This window comes from Podarcis melisellensis (assembly GCF_964234715.1).
Source record: "Podarcis melisellensis genome assembly, chromosome: 2".
Lineage (NCBI taxonomy): Eukaryota > Metazoa > Chordata > Lepidosauria > Squamata > Lacertidae > Podarcis > Podarcis melisellensis.
This window is the reverse complement of record NC_138529.1, coordinates 5,081,512-5,100,557: the sequence shown is the minus strand read 5'-3', so window position 1 is coordinate 5,100,557 and position 19,046 is coordinate 5,081,512.

The following is a 19,046-nucleotide window of genomic DNA, read 5'->3' as shown; positions in this document are numbered from 1 at the left end:
TTTATCTATTTGCTTACTGCAAGTTGATTTTTTAAAAATCAATGTGATTTATAACAATTACAATACAATTAAAAATTGCACAAAAATCAAAGCAGATCACCAGCTGCCTATTACAGGAAAAGATTCCCACCCCCCTTGACTAGGACAGCAAAGCACACCCATCCTTCCATGTGTTTACTCTGAGTAGCAGCAGCCCATAGTAGTTCACTTTCTAGTAGGCATGCTTAGTATTACAGCCTTAGGGTCTTTCCATATTACAGTGGTACCTCGGGTTGCAGATGCTTCAGGTTACAGACTCCGCTAACCCAGAAATAGTACCTCGGGCTAAGAACTTTGCTTCAGGATGAGAACAGAAATCACATGGCAGCGGTGCAGCAGCAGCGGGAGGCCCCATTAGCTAAAGTGGTGCTTCAGGTTAAGAACACTTTCAGGTTAAGAACGGACCTCCAGAACAAATTAAGTACTTAACCCGAGGTACCACTGTATTAAACCCACATTCCTCCTCCACCATCATTATAACACTGCATTATTATGAAAACAGGTCTGTTACAAGTCTATTTAACAATGGACAATGAACTGGCAGGTAAAAGAATGATAAAATGGAGCTCCAAAGAAATTGCAACAGAAAGGGGGAAATGGCTATCATAAAAAATGCAAGAGTCTTGCTGTGTTTCGAAAATGTGAAGGCAGTGCCTTGTGCACCTCTGCTGCAACAGCTGGTCATGCTCACACTTCGTTGGACTGGTCATGTACGGATGCCTGATGATTGTCTTCCAAATCAACTCCTCTATTCCGAACTTGAAAATGGAAAGCGTAATGCTGGTGGTCAACAAAAGAGGTTTAAAGACTGTCTCGAGGCAAATCTAAAAAAATGTAGTATAAACACCGACAACTGGGAAACACTGGCCTGCGAGCGCTTCAGTTGGAGAAACCCTTTACCAAAGGTGTCATGGGCTTTGAAGACACTCGAACTCAGAACACAAGGGAGAAACGTGCTAAGAGGAAGGCATGCCTGGCAAATCCACACCATGATCAACTCCCATCCGGGAACTAATGTCCCCACTGTGGAAGGACGTGTGGGTCCAGAATTGGCCTCCACAGTCACTTATGGACTCATTGTTAAAACCGTGTTTATGGAAGACAATCTTACTCGGCTATGAGTGATCGCCAAAGAAGAAGAAGAAAGAAGCAGGTAAGGACCCTGAAATAGGGAGTCAATGAGCAGCCACAAGTGCTGAATCGGAGACTCAGAGAACTGTAGAGCTGGAAGGAGGGGATCGCGAGGGTCTAGTCTAACACCCAACACTCTTATACTTTAACAGTAATAGCTTAACCCAAAGAATCCTGGGAACTGGAGTTTGTTAAGAATGCTGGGAATTGTAGCTCTGCAAGGGGTAAGCTACAGTTCCAGAATTCTTTGGGAGAAGTGGCATAATTGTGCATTAAACGTATGATGTAGATTCCGCCATACTCTCACAGCAGGTGGCTATAGTGGCATTTAGCATGCTAGTTTCCCCAATCCATAGATCAGGGTGGTGCCCTCTAGATGTTCCTGGACTCCAGCTCTCATCAGCTTCAGTCAATACAGCCAGTGGTCAAGGAGGAGGTTCCCAATCCCTGCCATAGAAATTTGTGGGATGCAGCAGGATGCGGTTTTGCTTGCAAGCAATCTCCCCACACTCCCTTATCAAACAGGCAGCTATGGTAGGTTTTGTGTGTATGTGTTTCTAGGTGTATGCAGGGGCGAGAGACTTGGAAAGAAGTTTGGAGAAGGAGAAATTCAAGAAGTTTCTACTAGGTGCTATGATCTGCTTTCCCCCAGAACTGCTCAATGTGGGACAAAAAGTTGAAGTTTACAATGTAACTTCCAATGTGAAATGTGACAACTGGGGGTGTAATTCAGGATTCCATCTTGCGTTGTTCATTTTTCATGAATTTCTGAGCCTATCCTGCTTTGCCGTTCTTTCTCATTTGTAATTGTGACGTTATTTCATCCCTGCGTGCTTCCACCTGTGTAAGATTTTGTGGTTGTTTTCGAAAAAAATCTGATAGGTGTTTCAAAACATGAATCCTAGCCATGTAACCATTACCTCTGAGAATTCCATCAGGAAACATGGTGGAGGCAACAAACCTTCCACATTGCTTGTCTCCATGGTCTGGGTTTCAAATGTCAACAGGAGGAGGAGGAATCTCATAGCAACTATCCACTGATGGCCTCTTCATGAATTGACCTAATTCATTTTGAAGGCCACCTTGCTGGAGCTGCCTCCCCCACCTCACCCCTGGTCCGTTCGTAAGGAAGGTGAATCTGGTGGTGATGAGTTTTGTATTTGAGTAAAAAGCTCTCTCACTTTCCCATCAGAATTTTGAAAGAACCCTTTGTTTGACTGAGCTCTTTTGGCAGCTGCTAAAAGGTGGTCTTTATTTAACGTGAAGGAATAACATTAAGGTTTAAACAACAACAACAAGCATCTGATGATGCACTTTCCAAATATTAATCAAATGCCATTAGGTAAATGGTCAGACAAAACATCCATTGAGTCCCTGGCACAGATGGGACACATCCTGGTCTGGGTCAATCTGTTGCAAATGAAACTCCTGGTGCACAGCACTGCTCTAGCTTTCAGGAAGTCCCCCACACTGGAGGGCATTTGAATAGTGAAGATCTTCCCATGTGCTTTTGTTACATTTTCAAGTTCGTCTGGATACCAGGTATAAACCACAGTGGACAGACCACCTGTTGCATCTCAGACTTTCCTCTCCAGCCTCCATTACCATTGGAGAAGCTGAATGCCAGGCTAGATGGATCATTGCCCTTATGCTGTCTGGCAGCTCTTATGTTCTTGCACTGCTTGATTCACACTAAGGTGCCCCAGGGGTCTCTTGTTCAGGATGAAAGGTGCTTTATGGTGTAGTTACTGCACAAACATATCCCAGCTACTAAAGATCATTCCTTGCAAGAGTTGTGGCTTTAATTCCAACACCCCCCTGGCTCCATCCCAACTTGGCTTATTGCTTTCTCCCTCCATAAGTACCCTTTCTGCTTCCCATAGAGACACCCACACAAAGTGGATGTTGCTGAATCATTGGTTGTACTGACCTTATCCAGAACTGGCTGCATTTCAAGTGAGTGCCAACAGTGAGTCCACCCCAACAGCAATTCAGGATATTGAAATTAGCGAGGTGATCAGTAAGGTCTTCAGTTTTATCTCCTGTAACCACTGGAGACACGTTTGCAGTCTTCTCTCTGGGAGGAGGAGGAGGCTACAACTATAGGGATCAATACTGATACAGTGGTACCTCGGATTACAAATGCTTTGGGTTACAAACTCTGCTAACCTGGAAGTAGTACCTTGGGTTGAGAACTTTGCCCCAGGATGAGAACGGAAATTGTGCGCCAGCAGCGCGGCATCCACGGGAGGCCCCATTAGCAAAAGCGCGCCTCAGGTTAAGAATGGTTTCGGGTTAAGAAAGGACCTCCGGAGTGAATTAAGTTCATAACCTGAGGCACCACTGTATACTGCTTTGACGTATGCTGTGGTTTTGTTTGTTACACAAACAAGAAAGAAGCTGAGGGTGGGAACCATCTCCAACACATATTTGTTTATGCGAGACTGTAAGATGTAAGAATGATTAATAGCACAATCCTAAACATTGCTACTCAGAAGTCCTTTTGAATTCAGCGAGGCTTAATCCAAGTAAATGGGGTTAGGATTACAGCCTGAAATATTAGTCTATGGTGAACAACCATTATTGAAAAAGAAATAGAATCCATCACTGCGTAAGATTGTAAGGTAAGATGTACCATGCCGATGACATCTGCAAAATTAAAAATTAAAAAAATGGAATTACCTGTAGGAAAATTGCAAATATTGTTGTTTTCATTGCTCTTTATTGATTTTATTAAGTAAAATGTTGTTTTAGATTGCTTTAAGTATATTTAATTTGCATTAAAATAATATAATTAATAATGAACTATAGGAATCCATGCCAGTTTAGGGGCTTATGCTTTGCATTTTCATTTGAACAGTGTGATCTAGCACTACAAGTCTTCACTTCTTCTTTGACGTTTTCTAAACCAGGATATGACTGGCAGTTTGCAAGCACAGCTCATACCCTTTGAAGGCTTTATTATATATTCCTGTTTCTAGATGTGAGTGATCTGGGTTCTCCCCTGCACCACTTATGTCCATGGTTCTGTATATTAAGCGATGCATGTATGCTCCAGTGTGCGCTCCAGTAGTACACATGCAGACCCAATATTGTTCTAGGAGCATTTAGGCTTTGCTGTTGCTGTTATTTAAAAATACATCTGAAGTTTCGCCTCTGAAGTACTAATTCAAGGAGAACAAAATGAAACCAGAGAGGCAGGCGGAAGTGCAGAGATGAAGCTGCCTTAGGGCTCATCCACACATTGCTTGCCCCATGCCCAGAAAGTATGAGTCCAAGGCTCTTTACTGCTGAATCAGAGAAAATGCCAATCCCTGGAAAGCCCCGTTGACATTTGTTCTGATTCAGCAGTAAAGAGCAGGATTTCCTGGGAGAAAGTGGCAGGGCAAATGGAAGTGTAGACTAGATAGATAGATAAGATAAAACTTTATTCGCATTAGCCAATGGCCATAGCAACAGTAAAACATTATAGTATACGCAGAAAAGGAAATTTGATATAAGAGCACAATTTAAAGTCCTGAATCAGCTGTCAGTTAGTGGCCCTTATTCTGATTGCCCCTGCTATGAACCTAGCAACCTTTGCTGTTATCTGCTCATTTTGATCTGATAGAAGAAAGGCCATTGTGGCAGTGGTTGAGCACCGTGGGATGGTTAGTATGAATGGGGTGATGATCTCGTTCCTCAGGACTTTGTAGAGAGTACAAGACAGGAGGACATGTGCCGCTGTTTCAGTGCTACCATCTCCACCGGGGCAAAGATGTTTCTCACGCGGGATCTTTTGTACCCTCAAGTACTGCAGATGGCAAAACACCCAGTCTTGCAAGTGTAAAAGGACGTCTGTATTTTGGGATAATAAGTTTGTGCAGATATAGGACCAGAGATTCAAAATGGGAGAGGTACATACCAAGGGCAGAATTTCCTTATAGTGGCCAGGTTGTTCTGATGCTCGATATCTTTTAGACGTTGACCAATTAAACTGTTTGCTTTAATAGGGCCCATAGTGAGTAGGTGTTGTGGGGAGAGGCCACAAGAGGGAAGTTTTTAAGTGTGGACTAGCCCTTAGGCAGAAACAGACACCAGGACCATTCTGCTCAGTGTTGTCTACAATGACAGGCAGTGACAGGGGTCTCTCCCAGCCTTACCTGAAGATGCCAGGATTAAATCTGGGTCCTTCCGCATGCAAAAAAGCAGAAGCTCTGCTACTGAGCTATGGCCTTAAGATCCACAGGCTCCCCTGCTCCTCCTCAAAGGTGCCACAACCCCTTTGCCATTGCTCATGCCACTGGCTGCACCTCTTCTGCAGATGGGTCACCTATGGCCTTCCTGATGTTCCTGGAGAGCAATTCCCATCATCCATGCTGCCTGGGGCTGATGGGAGTTGCAGTCCGCCTACATCTGGGGGGCACTGATGTGGTGCATATGCAGTTAACAGCACTATTAGAAGGCTACTGAGGGCTACTTCTGCTGCCAGCAAAAGGTCCTGGATGTGCGATCCATAACTCCTTCACCACCTTGAATGCTCTCTGCACTGAGACTGCTGTTTCCTCCCGCTTTCTAGCCTTTCCTCCTCCTTTCACTACATCCCTCTTCCTTCCCTTCCTCTAATCCCCCCACCTCTTCTTTTTTTACTTGCTTGAGGCAATACTACTACTAACTGAACAGAATCTAATTAAAACAACAACAAAACCAAACATCTGGGCTCAGGAAATAAAGCTTTCGCGGTGGGAAGCAAGAAGATAAATTTCACGTGATGCGTCAGCTAGCAAGAAGCGCTGCGCAAGAGCTGATGATGAGAAGAGAGAGCAAGAGAGAGAGGCCATTTGGGGGAAGATCATCTCTATCTGTCACTGCTAGTGCGGCTTTGAACAGAGATACATTGTCCCAGTCTGATGGACATTCCAGGGGGAGATTCATAGCGACGTCCCTCAGTACCTTCCACATGTAGTTAATTTGTTGCACAGTTATGTTTCTCATCATTAATGGGCCTGGGAAACTAAGGTTTTGATTAATGCTGGCACATTGATTTGAAGGAAAAAGCAGGAGGAATAGGGGTGTTCTCTCCCCCGGCTCAAGATGTTGTGGTGTACTTGCAGGTCCAGGCGTTGTGCTCCTCAATCCCCAACCCATATGAAGAAGATTGGTTTGGATCGAAACAGGCCACAACTTTATTGAATACAGATGAAAGAGGTTTGGCTGGGGCATGGGACAATCAATATACTTCAAGCTCGCACACCAGAAGTGATGTGTAGGTCACTCCAAGTGGGGGTTCCTAAGACTTCCATCAAATAGGGTGACCCCCTCAGGGACTGCCGTCTGTGGGAGTTCCTTCAGCCCTGGACATGACCACTCCCCCTGGATCCCTTTAAAGTGATACCCCAGCATTTGGAGGGGCAGGCGCAGACTACAACTTCCCCTCCATCCAAGACAACAGATTGACCCGATGCCCAACCCAGTTCTGACGATTGCTATCAGGTAGGCAAAACCACCAGGTTGGAGCCAATCTGCCCAGTAGACAAATTCCTACTTGACCCCAGGTGACCACTGTAACCACAGCAAAGTCCTTGACTATCAGCTTAAACCGAGGGTGGGCAGGTGAGGAGCCCGATGAAGGAAAGGCAGGTAGGGCCCCAGGCGAGGCCTGCTTAAATGGCCAGGAAGCGGACCCAAAGGAAGCTTTCCCGCTCCGCCCCCTGGCACTGATAGGAAAGGGCACCGAGGCCATGCCTCCCTTGTAGGGGTCCCAGTGGAGCCTCTGCCATCCTGCAACACAGTGGCATAGCGTGAGGGTGCAGGGGGGCGGCCGCACCGGGCGCAACATCTGGGGCGGGTGCGCTCGCACTCGCAGCTCTCTGCCCCTACCTGGCTCCACGAGTTAGGGGGCACAAATTACTTGCCTTGCCCCGGGTGCTGACAACCCACGCTACGCCACTGCTGCAACAACACTGCACCAAAAAGCCTTGTGTGTTGCACACCATATTATGCCTTAAGGGTTGTCATTCCCAGCACCAGCTGTGGCTTAGAGCCACTTGGAAACGCAACTCACCCTTTCCCACAATACAAACACCCCTAGGAACAAGGGAGGGTTTTGGGTGTTGGAGCCAAATAAAGAAAATGCTAACCGAAAATGCTAACTGAAATGATGCTTTGTTGGACAAGGGGTTTGGTGGCATAGTTCAAAGCAATCAATGAAAACTTCAGTTAGAATTAAAAGGGATTGACATAAAGTAGCTTTTGCACACGGAAAGCAACAGGCTTTTGGTATATCTGCTGAATTATAACAATGTGCAAAAAACATCCAGTTTACATTCCAATTTGGAGAATAATTTTTTGGGACGGAAATGCCACTCATTTCATAATAGAGATGAGCATTTTGAGTGGGACCAATGTTATGTTCTGATGTTTGGTGGTGTCACAACTTTTTGTGCATCCCACATTAACACTCATTCCACATTAACGCTCACCCTTCCTTTCTGCAAAGCTCTGGATGGATCAGTTGTGTGCTGTCTGCAGGTACAGCCTGCAGACTGAATATTGATTGGCATGTGTTACTTCTAAAATTGATGGTGTCTTGGTTAAAGGCTTGAAGACGAGGTAGCAGAGGAGAACCAGGAGTTGTCCCAGGGAGTCAGAGTTGAAAAAGCAAGCCAGGGGTCTGAGCAGAGCCAGATGTCCATTATTGCACAGGCGGACTTTCCCCCCTCCTGCACCTGCCCTAGAAGATGAATGGAGGAGGAAGTGCTGACTGAGTCTTGGCGTATGCCTACCCACAGTGTTATTGGACAGACACTGATATACCCGACATCAATGGGACTCAACATTTGTTTTCATCTGTTTCCAAATGGGCACATTGCAGGGCAATGCAGAATCAACCTGCAACAAGCTTTTCTTTCCAGAATGAAACCACTTTCAGGGCAAAAAATATGCAACAGATCTTGATTGTGTGTGGAGTACATGGAAACAAGCAAGTACTCAGTCTCCATTGTTTATAGAATAAAGTGTGGTGAGTACACAGCCAAAGATTAGCATGCGAAGAGGCACCTCCATACCTAGCCATGGACTCAAGTCCCACAAATTACTGCACACACACACCCCTTCTCATCTCCTGGGTTGGTCTAGCCCAGCTAGGGACACATCAGTGACACAGAGCCAGAGGTTACACAAACTCTTTTCTGGTGGTGGTTCCACTTGGTTTCATGGTGAAAAGAATCCACTGGAGCATAGAGAAAAGGAATCGGTAACAACAACAGCCAGCTCCTTTTGATGAAATGCTGGAAGAGAGAAAAGAAGATTGGACCAGCAAGAATCTGTTTGGCGACAGAGAAGCTCATATGTGCCACAGAGGATCTTGGAATTGACACAAGCATTATATTTAATATTTGACAACATCTTGCAAGCACAAAAGAATTGCACCACACTAAAATATGTCAGAGCAACAATTGGGAAGCTTGCTTGTTGGCTTCTATATTCTCCCCTGAAGTTTATGCTGAGTTTTTACTTTAAAACAAGATGCAGATTTTTATGGCACAGCTGCGCTACAAAACTTAAAACTGTCTTTGCAGTCATTCCTGCTCCACAAGGAACCCCAGGAACTGTAGTTCTGTGAGATGGGCAAGGGATCTCTGAGACAGAATTCTCAGCTCCCCTCTTCTAATACCAAACCACATTTCCCACAAGTCTTTGGGGGAAACTGTGGCAGTTAAACTACTATAGAATAGAGCCAACATATCTGAAGGGTAGCTATAGTGACCACCTTCTTGTGTACAGGGCTTCCGTTCCACAGATGATGGCGTCTTCCATCTGATTTGCTCTTGTCCCACCTCTGGTGCTTTCTGCTTAATGCTGACTGATCTGCCATCATAACAATAAAGATTGACTACTATGGCTCGCTTAATAGTGCAATTAACACACAACTTGAGTACAGAACAGGGGTCAGCAAACTTTTTCAGCAGGGGGCCGGTCCACTGTCCCTCAGACCTTGTGGGGGGCCGGACTATTTTTTTGGGGGGGGGAATGAATGAATTCCTATGCCCCACAAACAACCCAGAGATGCATTTTAAATAAAAGGACACATTCTACTCATGTAAAAACACACTGATTCCCGGACTGGCTGCGGGCCGGATTTAGAAGGCATTTGGGCCAGATTCGGCCCCCGGGCCTTAGTTTGCCTACCCATGCTCTAGAATCCATCTCAGCATGTTTAATTAGAGCTAAGACCCACTGATATAAGTGAAATATATTTCCAGCTATTTGGGTTTAGGGTTTCAACCAATGTAACCAACTCTGAAAGGGTGTATGCCAATCACTTTGTAGCCAGACAAATCTGGGCCAGATTTAGAAGGCAACTGGGCTGGATCCAGCCCTCGGGCCTTAGTTTGCCTAACCATGGTATAGAAGCTTGTGCTTTGAGAGCTCTGGAAACAAAATGGCCTGGCAGCAGGACCAAAGGGGCAGGGGGATCGTAGGAGTTTCTGCAAATACTTCTATTGCCATTCCCATTTTGTATCTGCTACAAGGCTCCCCCCACCCCCAGAACTCTCAAAGCACTAGCTCTTGTAGTGAACCAGTGCAATGTGATTGTTGTGTGGAATAGGCAGCGCACTGGTTGGCTAGTTCCTGTGTTGCAACAAGTGACAAGCACAGACTACCCCAAATCCTTATCCACAATGCCTGCACAATGTAACACACACCTTTTTGCAGAGCCTTTGTGCTTCTCTGTGAACAAAGCTCCAGCATAATGTAGATCTAATGGCAGAGGCCTGTAAAAACACACCCAACCACCCTCCTTACCTGTTCATGGATTTGGGAGCCATTTGCTTGTGTCTTGAAATGAGCGCCAGAGAGCTCTTTGCCCATGCCTTGAAGTTGAGTGGCTGAATAAGACAGACCATCCCCCAGAAAGACAACCCTTGAGACCAAGTTGCTGCCGGTCCAATTAGATCCAGTTTTTGGAGAGATGGACAAATAGCTTGAGCTGATGATGTAACATAGCTCATTATGTTCCTAACACCACATCTAGATACGTTAACATTTAAAAAAATAAAAAGTATATTTGTATTGTGTGTTTTATGGATGCTTGTTTGTATGTTTTGTAATTGGTTTTATACTTGTGAACCGCTGAGTAGCCACCTTGGCAATTAAGCAACATATAGGCTAAATAATAATAATGATGGTGATGATAATGATAATCATTTTTCTTTTATTTCACCCAATTTATACACCACTTGTTTGTAATAAAACTTCAAAGTGATGCCACATTCAACACTCATAAGTCACCCCTTTCCAAAAAACGAATTCGCTCCAGTTTTTCATTTATTCATTTATTTAATTTAAATATATAAAAATATGAAGAAGTCTTCACCCTGGCCAAGGGCGCAGCCAAAGGTGGGCAGGGTGTGGGTTTGTACCACTGCAAAGGGAGCAACCCTGCCGTGGCGAAGTAGACTTAGCTGCTGCCCCCTTCTCAACCCGTTGTCCAGTGGCCTGTTGCTTCTTCACAGAATACAGACATTCTATAGATAATGACAACAATGAATGGCTGATAGTCCAGAGGGTGGCAGGGCAGGGGGGGATTCCCCAGAAGTGGTGACAGTTCCTTCTAGCTTCCTGTAATCTGACCTCAGCTGCAGGCACAGCTCTCTAGTCCCTGGGCAGAAGAAGTTGTTGTCGCAATTCCCGTCTCTGATTTCCCAGACTGCACTCACAGGCAAGACCTCCTACCAGCTCATCGGCCTCTGCCAACTCCTGCAACCTCTGCCGTGTAGGTAAAGGTAAAGGACCCCTGAACAGTTAATCCAGTCAAGGGCAACTAAGGGGTGTGGCACACATCTCCACTTTCTGGCCAAGGAAGCCAACGTTTGTCCACAGACAGCTTTCCAGGTCATGTAGCCAGCATGACTAAAATGCTCCTGGCGCAATGGTACACTGTGACAGAAGCCAGAGCGCACAAAAATGCCATTTACCTTCCCACTGCAGCGGTACTTATTTATCTACTCACGCTGATATGCTTTCGAACTGCTAGGTTGGCAGGAGCTGGGACAGAGCAACGGGAGTTCACCACCACTGTCACACAGATTTGAACGGCTGACCTTCCGACCAGCAAGCTCAAGAGGCTTGGAAGTTTAGACCACAGCGCCACCTGCGTCCCCTCTGCCATGTACTGTCTGAATTACACATACACACTGCACACACCCTTGCCACACCTAGCAACTACATGCATACGTACTCACACCTACAAATAGATGTGCATGACACCCTTGGCATCTGCACGCACACACACACACATACACCTTTGTGTTTCTCACAACAGTAGATGCAGAAACAAGTAGCGTTCCAGCAACCGGTCAGGAATTGCCACTGACGTGGGGATTTATGCCGTTCGATGCTATGTATGATCTGATGCCTGAAATGAATGGAGGCAGTGAAGCAGGATCTTGACAGCAAAGAGTCACATAATGATGCTTCTCATGCCATCAGCTGCAATAGGGGGCTGAGTTCATGGAGAAAATCTGTCGATAATGGATTGTACAAACTTTGGCTCCATGTTTGGAAAGAGGCATAGTTATGCATACCAATACACGACACGAGTACACGGCAGTACAAACTCCAAATGGCACAACCACCTGTGGACTCCATGCCTCTCGCCTTCCACCTCCTGCCTCCCCCTCCCTAAAGGCTGGATTAAAAAGTAATGAGGTATTTACAAACATATTTGGTTCCTTCACAGTTCAGAGATGTAAGAGTATATTAAGAGCTGCTGGCGTGTTTTCAAGCTTCACTACTTCACTGGCTAAAAACTGCCTGGCCTTTCCAAATGAAAACAGTTGTGATTCACGTTATTTCCTCATTAGGAGCCCCTACTGGTGTCACAGCTCAGCAGGAGAGCACATGCTTTGCTGGGCAGAGTACATGGCACTGGGCTTGGTAACGTAACAATCTGACTCCTTGTAAGGTGTTCTTTGCATCCTAAATTAAACAGAGCAAGCATCTGAACTTGCATGGACAGAGAAAGGACACACAAAACAAGACTGAGACGCAATGACCAAGAATCGCTTCCCAGGTTTTCCTTTGCATGTACAGATTGCATGCACCACCATGTATACATTATGATGTGTGAAGATTGTTCATGAATCTATTTGGCCATGTGCAATTGGGAAGCTGCAATTGGCAGTGGGTTCCAAACATGTATACATGCAGGAAGCTGGACTTGTGTGTGCAGTACGTCCACATGGAAGTGACTAGAGATTTCTTTCTGCACTAGCGTGAGACTGGAATGATGCTTACAGAAATGCACATAAAAACACAAAACAGGTATGACTGAAGATAACAATACACACATACACACTGGGGAGGATACACCACTGAATGCCATCTGTGTGCTAGGGCAAATTAGCCTGCCACAAGAGGAGTTGAACCAGGCCTTAAAGAATGAAGAAAGCATGTTGGATGCATCCAATATTCCAGGAATACCTAGCATGGTACCCTCCAGATGTTGATGGACTCCAACTCCCATCAGCCCCCAGCCAAGCTAGCCAAAGTGAAGGATGATGAGACTTTGGTCAAGCAACATCTGGAGGGCAGCACGTTGGAGACCTCTGCCATACTCTTTATAGGGGGTGAGCAACCAGTTGTGTTATGAAGGTGAGCTGGCACTCAGCACAAGCCCAGCACTATCTGGTTCATTTAGCTTTGCTCAACAGGAGATTGTGCTGTGAGTGTGGATTCATATCAAGCACAGAGGAAGTGACCACATAAGATGCAAGAACTCTAGATGTATGCTAATGCCTCATTTTGAGGCTAAGCTATCAGCCAACTGCCAACACAAGGCAGCACAAGCCACCACTTGGTCTCCCTTTGCCCTAGTGAGACCAGAAGCTCCTTCTGGCTGGCACTGCTCTGCCAGTAGCCTAATCACTGACCATTTGCTTCTCCAAAGATTAAGACCCCTACATCTGCTTCCATGTAGGACACCTCTGATCCCCACCCAAGTCCAAGCATGGTATGGGCCTGGAACCTCTTGTCCCAACTGACTTCACCTTTGCCCGCTGGGACAGTTCAGTCAGTCTGTGGCTGCAGGAACCTTGCAGCGATTTAGCACATTCCCTGTTGACTTTGGAATATTCCTTCGCAGCCTCAATCTAATAATTCTTGGATTCAGGTTATCATGTTCCCTCAGGAAGTCAACATCTTTCCCCAAGAAACCACATTGTTTGTCTTTGGTGAGCCCCCTCCTCAAACACGTTGCTTTAAGCTTTGATTGAAGTATGCTTGACCTCATGGAATAGATCACCACACCACGCTTGAGCTAGCTCCATTCCTTTGCCTCCTCTGTTCTGCTGTCCTGTTTTTATTTTCCTTGGGTTACTCAGGAACTGCAAAGGAACATAACTTCCACATGTTCCATCTTGTAGAAATGGCTGTTTTTGAAATTACATAGAGAGAATTTTAAGGAACTGACCTGTGGTTCCCTTATCCTTACCAGGGTCCTGAATGATTCATAGAAGTGGTTTTCAACCTTTTTGAGTCCCGGCTCCCTTGACCAACCACATTCTTTCTGTGGATCCCCTGTGGAAACCGCTGACACTGGGCTTCCATTACAGGACATGTGTAAGTGTTCCACCCCGCCCCTTGCCAGCGCCATTTTGGGAGCGCTTGTGTCGACAGGACCCCAACCAATGCCACTGCTCTGCAGGGCCGAGCTGACTCACTCTACATGGCAGCCCCAGCCTGCCTTTCCAAAAATTTGTGTGCACATGGTGGAAGTGAGGGTGGAGAGGGCAAAACAAGATTAAGTTCAGAAGCAGAAATATGTTGTTATTGCAGGGAAGGCAAGTGAGAAACACACAGCACAGGACACACATGCATACATGGCCCTTTCCTGCAACATGCCCTCCATGCCCATAAAACTGGGTGACTGTTAAGGAGGAGGGAGGTTGCCTGGAGGAAGAAGCAAAGAAGAAGCGGGAGAGGGATGTCGGGGGCAGGGGGTAGAAGGAGAAACACAGAAGACACTCCTCACTTTCAGAGTTATTTTTAAATACCTCCTTATAGAGCCAGCGGAGTAGCTATCTGCTCAGGTGCCCGGTGCGGTGCATGTGTCCTGCAGCCAGGGGTGAAGCGAGCTGCCCATGGGGAAGGGGTGAGCCAAGGCAGGGTGCACTGCATGGAGCCTCTCCGCAACCGCCCCCTCAGGTGTAGGGTGGCTGAAGCGGTGGGCAGACGCAAGCCCTGTGCTGCTTGAAAAAGCAGTGTGGAGCTTGCAGGCAGTCCACCCGGCGCCACCCCCTCAGGAGAGACAAGTGGCTCAGGCACGCTGCAGGCCCCGCAGTGTGGCGCCCAGTGCCCCCCACCTCACCTAGCTACCAGTGGCGTAGGAAGGGGGATGCAGTAGTTGTTTTTTTCAAAAAAAAGTGTTGTGAGCCCAATTTTTAAAAATTTATTTTAAAACACATATTTTTTGCCATTTTGTCACCCTCCTCAGTGATGACACCCGGGGTGGCCCCCACCCGCTGCACCCCCCTTCCTGTGCCACTGTATAGAGCGCACACACATCCAGGCACACACACTATCAAGCTACTTTGTTAATTTCTTGCATTTCTCAAGCCCTCTGTGTAAAACTAGGAACTGTTCGTTACTGATGCTGGGAAGGATTTTTGTTGGTGTGGGGGAAAGATTTTAAGAAGATAAACAGTCTTGCAAAAGTGTTTCCCCACTTTTTTGCCACTGTTTTATTTCAGGAAGATAATGGGCTGCAAGTTAAAGCTCCTGGCGCCCCTGAATGTTCCTCAGAGAGAAAGATAATGCAGAAAGATATGGGCTGCAATTTAATGAAAGGATGCCCCCCCCCCCGGGCTCCCCGGAATGTTCCTCGAGTCACCCCAGTGTGCCATAGCACACTGGTTGAAAACCAATGATAGAGATCATCCCACCACGCAGTATCTGCAGACTGCAGCATACAAATCCACAAAACCTGCACCTAGCCGTCCCAAGTGTCCCACTACATAGCTGTGACGATCCCAAAGTCTTGGGTCATGGCAAAACCTGTTCCTTCCCCCTCTTCAGAACATTATTAACATATTCCTTTCTCTCTTATCTCAACATCCTTCTGTCCTTGCATGGTCCAAACCCATGCCATTTGTGTTCAAGCATTCTTCTGGGCACTTTAAGGCCTCCGGTTCAGCAGGCCAGATCCCCAGCACCGTTCTCCACTCCTTGCACAGAAGCCATTCGATTCTGAAGCTCCATCAGGTTCTCTCTCTATCGGAGCAACAAGCTTAGTACAACCAGCTGATCCAGGCAATGTGGCTTTGTTGTTTGCCAATGTCCGCCCTAGCAATCAGACAGAGCACAACAAGCTCTGGATTAAATATTCCAGATAACAGGCCTCCTTGGCAACATGTATAAACTTGCAAGTTCACCAAACACGTAAACAGGGGCATGTGCAGACAGTGGTAAGAGTGGCTTTCTCCAGAGGTTGCTGCACTCCGATTGCCATCAGCCACAGCCAGCACAGCCAATGGTAGGGATGATGGGAGTTGTAGTTCAGCAACATCTGGAGGGCCACAGATTACCCGCCTGTGCTCTCTATTTTCACGTAGGAAAGCTTTGTGCAACATGGATCCTTTCTCTGAAGGAACATCTTCCTGAGGGAGGGAGTCAGGGAGGATTCAGACTCACTAATGCAGCCTGCACCAGAGTAGACAAATGTGGGGAATCCCAAAAGCATGTCATAGTCCCAACCCTGAGTGCGAGTGTGCAAAGGGAAGGATGCTGGGAAAGAATACTGACTAGGATAACCTGTCATTACAAGGAAAATGCTTCCCCGATGTTCTGGAAATATGTATCTCATTTTGAGAATACAGGTGAAGTATGCCTTCAATTTTAAGTGGAAGCGGCGGGATGGGGGACACAATTTGGGAAGTTTAGGAAACGCTGATGTGATTGTGTAGACTAAGCACATCTACGCTTAGTTCTAACACAATAGGAAGTACACTGATAGAGCCACAGAGACATCAGACATTGTTGAAAGCACTCACAAAATCACTTACATACACCAACAGCTGCATGAGATTCATGCCTATCACATGAGCTGATGTGCACGAGCATCCCTGTTCATGGTTGTGTACACCCACAAAACACAACAGCAGAGACACTAGCCTGCACACACTTTCAGCTGGGCTGCTGTACTTCTCTAGTTTTGCTGCAACAAGTAAGGTAAAGGTAAAGGACCCCTAGACAGTTGAGTCAAGTCAAAGGCGACTATAGGGTGTGGCGCTCATCTCGCTTTTCAGGCCAAGGGAGCCGGCATTTGTCCAAAGGCAGCTTTCTGGGTCATGTGGCCAGCATGACTAAATCTCTTCTGGCACAATGGAACACCGCGATGGAAGCCAGAGCGCATGGAAACGCCATTTACTTTCCTGCCACAGTGGAACCTATTTATCTACTTGCACTGGTGCACTTTCAAAATGCTAGGTTGGCAGGAGCTGGGACACAGCAATGGGAGCTCACACCATCGCACTGATTCGGACCGCCTATCTTTCGATCAGCAAGCCCAAGAGGCTCAGTGGTTTAGACCACAGTGCCACCCGTGTCCTGCAACAAGTAGGAGAGTAGTGAAGGTACAGCCTCTACCTCTAGAACTGGCAAAACTGGATGATTCACCATTTGGCCATGCAAATTCCAGGTGAGATCCCTTACAGCTGGGATGAGGCTTTAGATTCATGATCTACAACTCATGAATTCCAACATGAATCTTTTATTTCATTTGTAAACATCACCCACAGAGGTCCCCAAGATATCAGTCACTTGGTTATAGGTGAATTGGCTGTGTTTCTGAATTCATCACCTGCTGTTAGTGTGAGTTCATAATTCAACATTTGTGTGAATGCAGCACGATGCAGCTTGCCTAACATATTCCACAACTGGCTGGATGTGTGTCACATGTCCTTCACTCATGGAAACAAAGTTGTTTTTAGGTGAAGGCAGAGTGACTTATTCTCAGTCAAAGCTACCTTCACATAAAAAGGTGCAAGTTAAAATTCAGGCCACTCTCCAATGAGTTACATTTTGTCCTTAGATTTGATTTGCAATTTTGAAAAGCAATCTGAAGTTTCATCTCTGGTGTTTAAGCTCTTGCAGCTGAACTGCACATTTGGAAGCATCAGGCGATACTGCCTTCCTAGAACTGTACTACTTCAGAATGTAGGGGGGGGGGGAATGAATGTCTGAATGCCCTTGTTAAAACCAAGCCAAACCATAACCCCAAACCAACATGTAGAAAGCTAGCATGACAGAGAGATAGGTAGGCTCCTTCCTCACATGCAAGCTGAATGTTTGTTTGCAGGACGGAGCACTCAAACATTTTAACAAATGTCATAGTCCAGAAATGACTGAACCATATGGTATTGCCATACTTCTTTTACTAGTACTTGACTCACGTTGCTTTTAAAAATGAATAAATGACTGTCTTATTGACAATAAATGTTTTTGAAGTTGTACATCAGAAAATATCCCAACTGTCTGATTTTGTAATGGCAGCACACAATTAAATTGTTCCTTACTTTGTAGTTGCTTTGAAGAGCCACACGTATATTACTGTTTTGCTGTTAACTAACCAACAAACTAACCAACCAACAAACAATACTGATTGTCAAAAAAAGAAGCATATCATTTCCCCTGTTCATTTCTATACCTGGCATGTGGCAACCGCTCAAAACCAACTTGAAACCCTTTGTAATTCTTGCAAGGGCAGTGGGTGAAAGGGAGAGGCAGATAAGCAAGAAGAAGGAATCAAGGGAATTCAGAGCATCGCTGAGCCAGAATGTTAGAAGTAGCTGCAATGTTACTAGAGTCTACCCACCCCTCTGAAGCCAGGACAGACGATAGACTAGCCTCTCATGGAACAGCCAAAGTCCTCTAGACACACCATGTGCAAGAGGGAGCAGGGGAGCGCAGGAGCATTGCAGAAATTGCTTTCAAAGTAACTCCTCTAGAGGACTCGTGTAAGCAAGCCCAGCCATACATTCTTACAAAAAATGAATCTGTTCTCTCCCTCCCATACAGTTTAGTAAGCCAATTTCTCTCTCACACCCCACCAGCACATGCAATCACATGCAGACTCCCATTAACACCATCTCACCTACGCTGCCACTGATTCATACAGACACTCCTTACTCAAGCATTCAGATTCCTGATAGCACACACTCATACTTACATATGCAAACTCAAATGTCTCTTCATACCCTTTAACGAAATCTTTACACTGAAATATATATGTTGAAAGTAGGGTTGTCAATTGTCTTTAAATAAGTCTGCATCTTACCTAAACCACAAAAATGCAGGTGCCTTTTTATGATATAGCAGGATAGGCATGGCCTCCTATTAAATGTGAGATAGCTTAAAATTTAATCAACAAAAGCTACCGCTCAGCACTATTAAGAAGGATTGATCATCCTTTACATTTTTCTTTCTTGTGCAGAGCATTCCCTGTTACAGTAAAGTCATCAGAACCAAAATGTCTTCAAAAAGGAACAACTTCAAAATCCTGTAAGTGCTGTGGAAGATCCAGAGTTAAAAGAGAAACTGATGTGATTTTCAAATGAGCACTGTCAGCCTTAGTTGCTTTGTGCTTCATATAGCTGGCAGGAAAACCCCAGTGGGTTTTCACCCTGAAATGAAAAAAGATCTGGAAACTCTGGGTGTCAGCTGGAAAGCAAACCCATCCGCAGCAAAGAGGCAACTGCTACACCTGCAAGGACTGCACAGCAGTGTGCCGCTCAGTCTTAGCCCTGCCACTCAATCAAAGGGGACAAATTTTAATCTGAGATTAAAGCTCTAGTTGATCAATCTGCAGAATAAATCAATGAATGCTTGCAGCCCTA